At 36.6% G+C, this 14393-nt stretch overlaps 1 long non-coding RNA gene across 2 annotated transcripts in view; it reads left to right on the plus strand.

The window, feature by feature from the left end:
- The first annotated feature begins 9398 nt into the window (after positions 1–9398).
- The window catches only part of LOC144353218 (uncharacterized), a 38458-nt gene continuing 33463 nt past the window's right edge, over positions 9399–14393 (plus strand). The window contains exon 1 of one of the 2 annotated variants that reach the window (XR_013420761.2): positions 9399–9505. This is a non-coding gene — a long non-coding RNA (uncharacterized LOC144353218). The remainder of the gene's footprint in view (positions 9506–14393) is intronic. The other variant, XR_013420758.2, reaches the window with a different exon arrangement.

The raw sequence follows: 14393 nt of genomic DNA on the forward strand, positions 1-14393 counted from the left end.
TATGGCGAGCACAGTTACCTCACTATAATACGTAGTAATCAAATAACCCCGTCAATTATAATTCAACAAATTCAACTATTTGCATATATGAAGGGTGGTATCCTCTGAACCCTAACGCATTAGATCGGGATTAGAAGACCCATTCAATTAGCTAACATTCAATCGAGAAAACAATAACTGTGGTACTGATATAATTTCCCAAAATGCAGGTTTAGTTGATAAAATAGCACATTTGTCAAAATATTAAACAGAATATTTATATTTGAGTGGCATATATGGTCATGGGAATTCTACAAGCATACCTTTGATGGAAAATCACTTTTAGCGTGTGATATCGCACTAATCTATTCAGTATATACAACATCGGGAAATGAGTTTATGAATACTAAATTTGAAACCTTATTAAAACTTCCATTCAATCATAATAATGTATATATTTTCTTGATTGTTGAACGTGAACTTAATAAATACTCTGATTATAAGGATGTTGCACAATCGCTATACAGATGTGATATTTCCACTGTAATTTTAGCTTTACCTCTGGATGTCGCATAAGCTGCCAAAGACTTGTTACCTAGTAATTACTTATCTCCAAGTAACTTGTAATTATTATCCTTGAAATTCAGGTTAGTAATTACATCAAAAAAACTAAAACGATGTATTTAGGGGGAGAAGCGCTCTAATACAAAAGCCAAGAGCAAGACCGACAAAAAAACAGCTAATACCTCACATATGGATGAACAATGGAAACGAGGCTTTGAAGGTCAGTTAAAAGAAATCGCCGACAAGCGAGAAGATTATCTACAACATTACGAGAACCAGCTACAACAGTTGTCCGGCTGGCGACACGACATGTTTAGAGACCAACGCAAACCAAGTCAACGAACAACAAAAGCAAAACACGAGTGAATTCAGTAAATTCCAAGATACAATAGAAAACATAAAGACACCGAGAGAAGAAGATGTGAGAAGCGTTCAAGAGTACCGAACAACAAGAACCGTAATCACTACAGGTATACCACAGCCACTACCCTTCAAATGCCCGAATATGTCAAAAAATGGTTAAGCCGTTTCAACAACTACGTGGAAGTCAACGATCTCAATGGTCCACACGAATAGCGGCCTTTGCGCTTCAAAACGCAAATTATAAGCAAATTATAGAGCACTGCGATGACCCAGAGAAACAGATTTTAACATCATTACCATTTCGTACTAAATTACTTCAACTGATGTATCAGAATTCCAATATTGTATATCTATATAATGCTATGGTGACACTGATCCATATATTTTAGTGTGATACTGTGCCATCTATTTGCATATATACTTGAAGAACAATCTCATCACCAGTGGGTGACATCAGTAGTGACATTCCGGGTGAAGCTGGTGTTAAAATCATTATACAGGAAGTGAAAGGGAGCAATGTCTTCACAGTTGCTTTAACATGAATGAATAATATATTTATCGATTTTCAAATTACAAAATGGATGACATTAATATGCCGAATGGAATGGCACTATTCCACATTGACTGGAAATCAATTAATTATTAGATCCGTTTCTGCGTTCGATGTTTCCATGTCCCATTTCATGAATGATGAATGAATAAATGTTGTGGATAATGAATTTATGTTTTGGAGAAACATGTTGGATACACAATTGCGATTATTATAACAAGGTCTGCCATCAACTTTTCGGTTTATGACTCCGGGAACTCAGTGTCGGAATCGTACACAGTAGTTACCATAGATATACTAGATACTTCTTATCCTGCTTTACCACGCACTTTTACTTTGACTTGGCTGAATAAGAGTTTGGTAGTTCTGACTTGTATTTAGAAAATATAGTGTAATTACCTGAGGACTGCACTGTGATGCGAAAACGTTAATGGAGAAATAAAATTGGGACAGTATTTATTCACGTGACTAGTTAGGAAGGGCACATTGAACACTTTACTGAATAAATGAAAACAATATTTCTGGCAATACCTATTTCGAACTAACAACCGTGTCATAGGCACATTTTAATTGCTACAACGATGTTGTTAATTGAATGGTTCCCGTTATGTTGTATATTCACCTACAAGTGATACTTGCATTTCTTCTAATCATGGTCTTCATTCCAAGTCAAAGTGCAATGTTTCTATCAGAATTGTCACAATTGATATAAACCGGGTACACATACCGTGCTACATGATATACATATATGCAATGAAACCAATCGACGCAAATCAAAAAATAGTATGGAAAAATATTAAATAACCTATAAGGCCACCTGATTACCTCATTCAGTAGAACGATTATTCTTTCAAACAGGTCGTAGTTCTGAAAATCGAATATTGCTGCTTAAATAATATTTCATGTTTAAATAGTTAGGGGAAAATTGTGCTATTCACATCATTCATGTAAGAACAACCTAGTTCTAAAAAAACAGCGTCTACAAAAAGCATCTACAGATGTGTGGAGTAATAATAATTATTAAGTGTGTAAGATGACCTGGATCAACAACTGCTATCATTTTGAAAGTTCGAATTTTAGATCTACGGATACACTCAATGACCTAATACGTGAATTCACGATTTGCATTTGTCAATCACTTGATCCTGTATCATATTTAGTGCGCAAACTCGTTGTGCAAAATTCAAATATCTAATTGAACCTAACGAACTCTAGTGGGGTTGAGGACAAAACTACATGTTTTATGAATGCCAATATTATACTAAAATCAAACTACAGTCTAGATCAATGTTTCAAATCTGTAACTGAGTATTCTCAAGTATGTTCAATCTAATATAAGAAGACTTCCTTGTTCATTCTACATTAAAACTTCGATTATCGAATATCTACGAATTCTGGCAGAATGTCGGAAATAGTAGATTTATATTAGGCTTGGGAGTGTACCATCGTAATCACAATGCGTCCAACGCCCACGAGCCTTCTGCTTTTGTCTTGTTTATTCTTTTTTCTTCTGTCAAAAGGTTTCAACTGCAATCTCCAAACTGTTCGAACATGGGGTTGATATTACAATTAGGGTTAATTGCTATTACATATAGGTTTGATATTACAATTAGGGTTAATTGTTATTAGAAAGAAGGTTGATATTACAAATATGGTTGATTGCTATTACACTTGGAGTTGGTATTACAAGTAGGGTTGACTGTTATTAAAAATTGGTATTACAGATAATGCTGATTATTGGAGGTGATTCTGTTGGCCTGAGACATCGTAATAATGAATACCTTTATCTTGAATTCCCTGATATAACGAACACATATCATGTCTCCCATTCATAACACTCCAATGTATTATGTGTTTTATAAGTGGGCGTAACAATGACATAGTTCATTATATGTCCTCGAAAGGGGTCGTTATAACGAGGTTACAGGGTATTGGGAAGTAGATGTACATGTACTTGTTTCTCGTGTAATATATTAAGTGTTGTTCATATTTAACAGTAACCTTGGCACGATACAGTTTTTGTAGCTCAGGCTCGTGGGACAAAACCTCCATGCATCGACATATTCAGAATATAGAATGATACTTGTTTGCAAACATGAGATTCTTAATTCTCTCATGTAAATTCAATAATATTTTGAGTGTGTGTCAGTTTTGTTATGTAGGTAGGAAAGCTGATAACTCAACATATGGACCCATTGAAATTACTGGTAATAAGCTCGAGCTACGTAACTTTGTGTACATGAAAATTCACTGTAGCAAGGAAGAGAAATAGTATTTGCCATTGAATGAAATGGTCGCACATGTACGATTTTTGTAAAACGTTTCCCGCTAGCGTGTTTACTAAATTACCATTACAAGTAGGAAACAGATGTACAAGCCGATAAGCTTTTTGGCTGTTTCCATGGTGTGACATGAACGTTTATAACTAAATGGTTCGCAACAAACATTCGCAAAAACGTCTTTAGAAGTCACTTAGTATATTACTAGGACGTATTCTGCTGTTACATTTATTATTTGCAACCGTTTTGTGATAGTATTTTCTAGAATGAAGGCAGCATTTACAGTGCATTCAAAGTTCAAAGTTGCACTGGGATTACGTTGATATAGTGTAACAATGTCGGTGCTGGTGATCTCTTCCCAGTGCGCAACTTAGCCAAAATATAAAGCATGATCATTTGAACACTGCTATTACAAAAATGGTAGGAAGTAATAAATTTGAGGCGAAAGTATTCAAAAATCAGTTTTGGGCTGTTGCTTGCAGTGGCAGTGGTGGGCCAGCATTTTTTTCCAATTAGTGACGGTACAACATACCTGTCAAGTATGAACAAAATCAGCCAAGCCAAAAAAATCACAGAGGTGTTAAAAGCTGTTGATGGTGAAAAGTTACCCCAACGTTGGGGTTCATTTACTCAGTAATGAAAATATACATAAAAAAAACAGTAAATTTTTGCCCACACTCAAGCTGAGTAGAAAAAGCTATGTCTGTGCTTTTTAATTCTAGAATTGTGGGGTTACATTTGGCGTGAAGGTATTTAAAAAACAGTTTTTTTGGTTGTTGCTATGGCAACTCAGGCCACATTTTTTTTCCAGATTTCTCCTAATAACTAGGGTGACGTTGTGACCTACCTGCCATGTTTGAGCTAAATCGGCCAAGCAAAAAAAAATCACCGAAGAAATAATACGTGAAAAAACTGGAAATCACACACACACACACCTACAAAAGTGATTATAAGGACAATCCTAGCGGAGCGGATCGCCAATAATAATAATATTATTATAAGAATATTCTCATAGTATGCAGGCAGTACAAGATATCAACCTTCACTGTGCGTCAGTCGATATGAACGCTGTTTTGCATTAATAAATATTGTACTGTTGTACTTAAAATAACCCCATATTGTTTGGCTGATTTCTTATATCGTTAGGAAGTTGGTCTATGCGAGGCATATAAGGAAATTGAATGCTAATATTGCTTCAGTACAGGTTTCACACTAAACATTTAGGTTGGCTACGTCAACTTTTCCAATATTTCAAGTATCCACTGATTGAATCGATTTAATATTTGGAACAATCAGCAATCTTGAATTTTCTAGGTATAATGTTTCATTTTACTGTATCTTTGGTGAGTGGGAAGAACAAATATGAAAGCGTTCAAGCGTATTTATTGTTTGCAATGTGCATACATGTTTAATACTTCTGTAATTTTAAAGAGTAACCAATGTCATTAAATTACAAGTAACCTGTAGAACTCTGTGTGGGTAATATTTTTATATTGATTTGCAGCTAATAGTTACTAAACAATGAGAAATCTATTTGATTGGATTTACCTCTCAGCTGGCTTCACGTGCATAGTTCAAGCCTGCCTAACCGGTGCTTATACCACGATTTAGTTACAGCACCAAGACGGTCTGTGGTTACAGCTTCATGTTCCGAGTAATCGCAAGAAATTGACATTAGAATAGAAAATAAAAAACTGGCACTCCAATGCAATTGATAGCAAGTGAAATTTCGCGTATTAAAAACATGGACTTTGAAGTCACTGGTGTAGGCAATGAATAATTTCAAGTTGGCATAAAGACGAGGTAGTTTATTTAACCAGTGTTAACTAGAAGCTGAAATTATAATTAAGTTCGTTGTCATATAATTTGTTTATTTTAATTTCTCCTGAAGTCAAATAGATTACATCGGTGAATGGATGTTTTGGGTGTGTAATTTACACTGTGTATGGAATGGGAGGGTTGGGTGTCATATAATTTGTTCATTTCGAACTATCATGGAGTCACATAGAATTTCACTTAATTTATTTTCGTTTTCATCAAGCATTACGTGTGAATCAAATTTTCACTGTGCTGTGTCAAGTCTCAATATAGTATGAGGGAAATGACATTTTCATTTTCATGTGTACTGCAGTATATTTTGATTCGTCCCTGAAATCAAAATCGGTATTTCCACACCACATATGCAAATGAGGTCTGAGAGCAAACAAATTAGTCCTTTCAAGAGTAGCGTTTATCGAAATAGCAAAAATAAACTATATTTAGAAGTACGATATTTTACCATTGGGTACATGAATATACTTGCCGACTGAAATAAATTTTGAACAACAGAATGGTACTTCTAGGCAGTCACTTATTTTGACTAAAACTAATTTGCATATCACCCATGCAATAAGGTTTTTGGTATTTTCACGCTCAAATGCAAATATACACTGGGATTGCTCTTCCAATCACTTTTGGATGTCTTGGCTTGGCCGATTTCGCTCAAACTTAGCAGGTAGGTCACACCTTCATCAGAAAAAATCTGGGGAAAAATGTGCCCACCGTTACCATAGCAACAGCCAAAATACTGATTTGTTGATAGCTTCGCGCTAAATGTATCTCAGACAGCTCATTTTACTTAGCTTGAGTTTGGGCACAAAGTTACTTTTTGTAAAATCCTAAAACAAATTTTGACCACCGTTTCTATGGCAACAGCCAAAAACTGATTCCTTTAATACCTTCACGCCAAATGTATCACACCCTACATTTCCATGATTAAAAAGCACGGACGTAAATCATTCCACTCAGCTTGAATGTGGGCAACAATTTACTGTTTTTTTATGTCTATTTTCATTACTGAGTAAATGAACCCCAACGTTGGGGTAACTTTTCACCAGCAACAGCTTTTACAGCAAGTCTCAGAAGTATTGGGGCATATAACAGCAGGGGACTGTCGTCATACTTTTAGTAGCTAATCAGCCACACAGTTGGATGACGATTTCGCTTTCAAAAATACCAGGGAAAGTGTTCTATGTGTAATGAGGTCGATTTTTTTAGAGCGGTTCGCTAATGTTACCCCGAGGGATCATTTAGATGTGAAAGTTTATCATTTTATTCCTGATTTGTAAGAAACTGTTTATCAACGTGTCTCTTTATTTAGTTTCAAGCAGTGTTCAAGATGGCTACCCGCATATAGTAAATATCGGCGGATTAGTCGCATTTATCATATTATCGCTTCACGCCAGCTGACTGTGGTCATTTTCAGGATTACCATGGAAACTACTTTTACATTTTATCACGCCTCGTAACAAAGTAAATCATTCAGGGGAATCTAGACATGCTCCTACCAAGCTACGTAAAATCATCCTATGTCCCCTAATGCAACTTAGACTCGCCCAGAGTGGACGCGGCCACGAGTCGGCGCCAGCGAGATTCGAAAGCTAATTTTGTTCATACATGACAGGCAGATCGTACCGTCACTAATTGGATAAACAATCCTGGCCCACAGCTACCATGGCAACAGCCAGAAACTGTTTTGTTTAATACTTTTCGCGCCAACTTTCGCGCCAATTACCTCCTACCAGTCTTGTAATAGCGGTGTTTAAATTATTATGCCTTTTACTTTGGCTACGTTGCACACCGGCGCCGACATTGTTACACTGTGTCAACGTAATCTCAACGCAACTTTTAACTTTGAATGACATGTAAATGCTGCCTCCAATCTAGCAAATACTATCGCAAAACGGTTGGAAATATTACATTTAACGACAGAATATGGGTGTTGAGCAAAAAACGAATAACTTTGGAGTGCACACAACACACTGAATTTCGGAACAAATCTTATTTACTTTATTTACAACAGCAGAATACCACAGAAATATCAGACGACACATGAAAACACTATATATTGTATTTCGGCCTGAACCCTCTCTATTGCAATTCCAAGAATTACACCCATATGTGCATTCATTCTCAACCTTGGTATCACCCAGCCCTGAAAACAAACTCTTAATATCACGCTGAAGCGTTTGGTAATAATTCATCATATACAATATCCGGTTATCATGAAAGTTGATATATTACGCGAAACATCAGGGCGATATGTTTGACAATGAGGAACACATACAAATTTACATAGTTAGCATTTTAGTTAAATCCCTCAGATGCTTGAAGGTGATGCTTCTGTGACTTTCCTAATTCTCGTTGGTCTAGGTGATGAAGTAAAGTGAATTATACAATTATTCAGACAACGTGGACATGATATGTCATGGCATTAAATAATTAACACAAACATACAAATTCACATAGTTAGCATTTTAGTTAAATTCCTCAGTTGATTGAAGGTAATGCTTCTGTGACTTTCTTAATTCTCGTTGGTCTAGGTGATGAAGTAAGGCGAATTATACAATTTTTCAGACAACGTGGGCATGATATGTCATGGCATTAAATAATTAACACAAATGTAAACTCGAATATTACTCTGGATTATCTAAATTCTTGTTTAGTTCTCATTATATAATTATCATTGGATATAGTCGATTCGATAGGTGATGTTCAGAAAAGTATTTACGTTTAACACGGTCGTGTTGATTATATTTCAGGCCTGGTAAACTAGAAACATAAAGTTACCGAAAACGAGAAAGGACATTGGAATCACGGAATTACACCCGGAAGGCTACAATGTCAGTCACTATTTTAAATTATTATCATTTCCAATTTAACATTGACTCTAGTATACATTATTATGAAACTAAGCGTGGAAACATATTTTCTAGTGTACACTTAAGATATTTTATTCTACATAAATATACAACTGCGTTTTAGCTTAAACGATATTCTTGCATGACAAGATGTGTTACGCCGCCATGATTTTTGGGAGTTTTGTTACAAACATGCGTGTATCTCTGAGCCTTTGCGTTTCAGCGTGCGTTGTTATAGTTGCTTGAACATCAGTAATATAAATAAATTCTCGAACAACCTGTTTGATATTGTGCATACCTTATTTCAGATTTCTTCATTTTGTGACTGTAACGTCAGTTATTATTTTAGGGATTATTTTGGTACTTGATGGTATTTTTTATCTTATTTTAGACCCAACTGACACCACCCTCATAAAATGCATTGGCATTCGATTTACAGATAACATTTATATAACAAATACAATATAAAATTCACACAGCTGCATGTCAGCTAAACTTATTTAAACAGAAACACTTACTTAAAGTAAAAGAATGTGTTGAACTGGAAAAATCTATCAGTGAGCTTTCTCTAATATACAGGTTTCATGCAATATAAATAGGCCTTATTCTAGTTCCTTATAACATTTCTATAAATATGGTAACCAAATCATATTAAATACACGCCAACAATCTCTGATTCTAACACATTACGCAAAATACGATGCCCAGTAAAATGTCGGCTTTGCTTTTGATAGAATGATGACCAGTGAGGGACAAAATTAAAGTCGTTAATAACCATGTATGTGTTAATGTACTACACAATCTGATTAAAAACATATATACCGTTAGATATACATTTTTTATTTATTGTTGTTTTACTTGCTGTTATTAACTTTTTTATATATCGTATCTCGGTCTCCGTAACTACATCTGACTTAATGCGATAGGGAACCTCGTGCAGTGAGACTAGTTTTCGACGACTTTTGTCGGCCAATCACAGGACGCTTTACAAAAAAAAGGTTTCCGACTAGCGCATGCGCAATTCATCGTGTTTGAAAACATTTTATGGTGTTAGCTTGCAGAGAAATCGATCGAAGATGGTGATTTAATAGGTGAGTTGAGCCATTTGTATGCAAATATTGTAGCTTTTATGAGTAATTGCGATTGAAGAACAGAATATATTCGAGTTAAATGCTATGTCAAATATAGATACATTTGGAAGCAATCTTCGCCGGGCCTCTTGGAACTGTGTTGCAACGAACTCGGGATCGGGCAAGTCGACATGTTATCAGTTTTGATAGTTTTGTCAGTTTACTAAAACACAGTTTGAACACATATTTATACATTTCGTCGTCTTCATTCACTTGTCACAAACAATTTTGAACGTTGGAATAAGAAGTGTTGGTTGTTGGGTGAATCAGCACAAAGCCTACACGCCGCCATTGTTTTAATCTCTTTTAGAGACCCCCCCCCCCCCCCCCGCATCCTTCAATAACGGCACCGCTGATTGGTGGCGCCAGCTTCTTGGCGCGCCCAATCAAGTGACTCGATTTAACTGCAGTGAAATACAGCTTTGCCTAACACTAGCAAACACGGGTTCGTGAGCCGGCTTCAGCGAAACCGTGCCATTCGGGCGATGACTTTGAACGCGACGTTACCGTCCTGCCCAAAAATGTGAGCCTATACCTAAATCGGATTTTAATCAGATTGTGTGTCGTATTAATTTGTTTAATTATTTATTTAATAATGATTAGGTAAACTGATAATGTGAAACTGCACAATATTGTCATTCATTGTGGGAATTTGACAGAACCCCACACCCTGCCCGTGGCTTTCGTGGCGTATGGAAGTTATTTTCATTATCCTGCGGCCGTACTTTCACGCGCATCTTGAGTGAAAATAACTTCCATACGCAACGAAAGCCACGGGCAGGGTGTGGGGTTCTGTTATTATTACATATGTTCTATGTTTGATCATTTCATATTAAAGAAAGAACGTGCAACAAACCGGGATGGAATTTAGGTCGGAAACCCCATTGCCCATTAATATGTTCAAATACTGAGTATAGTGTTACGCCCAAGCAACGCGTGTCAATGTAGAACGCGCCCGGAGAACACGCGTCACTGTTTTTTTGAAATTTTATAATCAGACGTCTAATCTGAGTCACTGTCCGAATGAATAACTCGTTGACGTTTAGTTGGAACCACGACAGACCAGAACTTGAACGACTATGATACACAGCTTATGTTGAAGTTAAAAGTTCCTCCACAGAATTGTGCACTGGTAAACATGCCGTGCAACTGCGGTACTCCACTGACGAGGTGACTTTCGTCGACAGTGGTCGTCGCTGAGCTGCACACTACAACTTCGTGTGTGATATTGCTTGCTGGTCGTGGATTGACTGAGTCTTGGTTACCGGTTAAAATTTTGCTCATTTGACGTTGGTAATCTTTATTTGGAACTTATTAACGCCGCAGAAACCTTCTGGTATCTCGATGTTGATGATTGCGGCTCAATAGTAATCGCTGATTTTACTGCGGGTGGATCTTCCGAGAGCCCTTCAAGGTTTATAAAACTCAGTTTCCAGGTGGTCAACATACATTAAGTTCTCCCAATCGTAGTATTCCATGACTTGTACACCTAACTTGCCAAAAACGTTGCTGAACGATTTGAATCGGCCAAAAATAGCAGACGAAAATGTGTTTACCAAATAAAAATAGTTCGGTAGCCAATGGAAATACCATGTTTATTTGCATATCGACCATGAAAATACCGAAAACATTATTGCATGGGTGATATGCAAATTAGTTTTTGTCAAAATAAGTGACTGCCAAAGAGGACCATTACTGTTGTTCAAATTTCATTTCACTCGGCAAGTATATTCATGTACCCCAAGAGAAAAATATCGTACTTCTTAAATACTGTTTATTTCTGCTATGTTTCGAAAAACGGTACTCCTCAAAGGACTACTTTGTTTGCTTTCAGACTCATTTGCATATGAAGTGTGGAAATACCGATTTTGATTTCAGGGATGAATCAAAATAATCTGCAGTACATATGTAATAATATATAGTATTCATATGTCATTACTATATATTTTGCAGTCCATGAGAAGTCTTATTAACATGATAATCCCCGGGTTAAACAATTATGAAGCGCGGTAGGCTTTACAATAACTATTTCCCAATATGTAAGACCACTCACTACAATAACAATTTTAGTAAGTTTGCTATGATGCAGTTAGATATTCTGAAAGTGAAAAAAAAACTTGATCACTATTTGTCAGCCGAGATCAATTCGTTGCGGATGGCTGAGTTCGAAACTCTCCATGAGGATAGGAAGGTGCTTCTCACATCCCCCGCGTAGGACCATGGTTAAATGTGAGAAACTGTTTTAGAGACTGTATATTTCAATTTAATGTTTCGTTGAAGATTATTCTGTAAAAAAATCGTTGAAAGGATTTGATCGTAAAAGAGACGTTGCTGCTTTGACGGCGGTCTGTAGACGACTGATTTTGAAACGTTCCATCTAAAATATCTAACTTAAATATCTATCGGCCGTATTCAGTATGTAATCATGGCCCGTCGCCCATATTCAGTATGTAATAGTGTTCCTTCGCCCATATTTAGTGTGTAATGGTGGCCCTTCGCCCATATTTAGTATGTAATTGTGGCCCTTCGCCCATGTTTAGTATGTAATGATGGCCCGTCGCCCATATTTAGTATGTAATCGTGTTACGTACTTCGCCCATATTTAGTATGTAATGTTGGTCCTTCGCCCATATTTAGTATGTAATTATTGCCTTTTGCCCATGTTTAGTATGTAATGGTGGCCCGTCGCCCATATTTAGTATGTAATCGTGTTCCTTCGCCCAAATTTAGTATGTAATCATGTTCCTTCGCCCATATTTAGTATGTAATCGTGTTCCTTCGCCCATATTTAGTATGTAACAATGTTCCTTCGCCCATATTTATTATGTAATCGTGTTCCTTCGCCCATATTTATTATGTAATCGTGGTCCTTCGCCCGTATTTAGTATGTAATGGTAGCCCTTCGCCCGTATTTAGTATGTAATGGTGGCCCTTCGCCCATATTTAGTATGTAATCGTGGTCCTTCGCCCGTATTTAGTATGTAATGGTAGCCCTTCGCCCGTATTTAGTATGTAATGGTGGCCCTTCGCCCATATTTAGTATGTAATCGTGTTCCTTCGCCCATATTTAGCATGTAATCATGACCCTTCGCCCGTATTTAGTATGTATTGGTGACCCTTCGCCCGTATTTAGTATGTAATCATGACCCTTCGCCCATCTTTAGTCCTTCGACCATGCTATGTATACCACTATATTCTTTCGCCTAGTTTATAAATGTAAATCTACCGACCGACCAATTGCTTTCATTTTTTTATTCTCGATCATCACAATAAATCATTATTGAAGAGGAACGGAGAGTTATAGTTACTAGCGTGGTTAGATACTATACTAAAATAATATAATGTAATCATCGTGTTCCTTCGCCTATATTTAGTATGTAATGTGGCCCTTCGCCCATATTTAGTATGTAATCGTGTTCCTTCGCCCATATTTAGTATGTAATCGTGATCCTTCGCCCATATTTAGTATGTAATCATGTTCCTTTGCCCATATTTAGTATGTAATCATGTTCCTTCGTCCATATTTAGTATGTAATCGTGTTCCTTCGCCCATATTTAGTACGTAATAGTACTAGTGGCCCTTCGAATTCGCCCATATTTAGTGTGTAATGGTGGTCCTTCGCCCATATTTAGTATGTAATGGTGTTCCGTCGCCCATATTTAGTATGTAATCGTGTTCCTTCGGCCATATTTAGTATATATTCGTGATCCTTCGCTCATATTTAGTATGTAATCATGTTCCTTCGCCCATATTTAGTATGTAATCGTGTTCCATCGCCCATATTTAGTATATAATCGTGATCCTTCGTCCATATTTAGTACGTAATGGTGGCCTGTCGCCCATATTTAGTATGTAATCGTGTTCCTTCGGCCATATTTAGTATATATTCGTGATCCTTCGCCCATATTTAGTATGTAATCATGTTACTTCGCCCATATTTAGTATGTAACCGTGTACCATCGCCCATATTTAGTATATAATCGTGATCCTTCGCCCATATTTAGTATGTAATGGTGGCCTGTCGCCCATATTTAGTATGTAATCGTGTTCCTTCGCCCATATTTAGTATGTAATCGTGTTCCTTCGCCCATATTTAGTATGTAATCGTGTTCCTTCGCCCATATTTAGTATGTAATCATGTTCCTTCGCCCATATTTAGTACGTAATGGTGGCCCTTCGCTCATATTCAGTATAATGGTGGCACGTCGCCGATATGTAGTATATAATCGTGTTCCTTTGCCCATATTTTGTAAGTAGTCGTGTCTTTCGCCCATATTTAGTATGTAATCGTGTTTCTTCGCCCATATTTAGTAAGTAATCATGTTCCTTCGCCCATATTTATTATGTAATCGTGTTCCTTCGCCCATATTTATTATGTAATCGTGGTCCTTCGCCCGTATTTAGTATGTAATCGTGGCCCTTCGCCCATATTCAGTATGTAATCGTGTTCCTTCGCCCATATTCAGTATGTAATCGTGTTCCTTCGCCCACATTTAGTGTGTAATCATGACCCTGCGCACATATTTAGTATGTAACCATGACCCTTCGACCATCTTTAATCCTTCGACCATGCTATTTATACAACTATATTCCTTCGCCTAATTTATAAATGTAAATCTACCGACCGACCAATTGTTTGTATTCTCGATAATCATAATAAATCATTATTGAAGAGGAACAGAGAGTTACAGTTACTAGCGTGGTTAGATACTATACTAAAATAATACATTTCAAATGATCGATCAATCAAATCAAATATTTATTTTACTAGCTCAAAATTTACATTTGTAATTTACAAAACAACAGAAATAATTACAAATAGGTAAAATGGGAATTAGAAACAACCGT

This window comes from Saccoglossus kowalevskii, chromosome 19 (assembly GCF_978046115.1).
Source record: "Saccoglossus kowalevskii chromosome 19, keSacKowa6.1, whole genome shotgun sequence".
NCBI classification, from domain to species: Eukaryota; Metazoa; Hemichordata; class Enteropneusta; family Harrimaniidae; genus Saccoglossus; species Saccoglossus kowalevskii.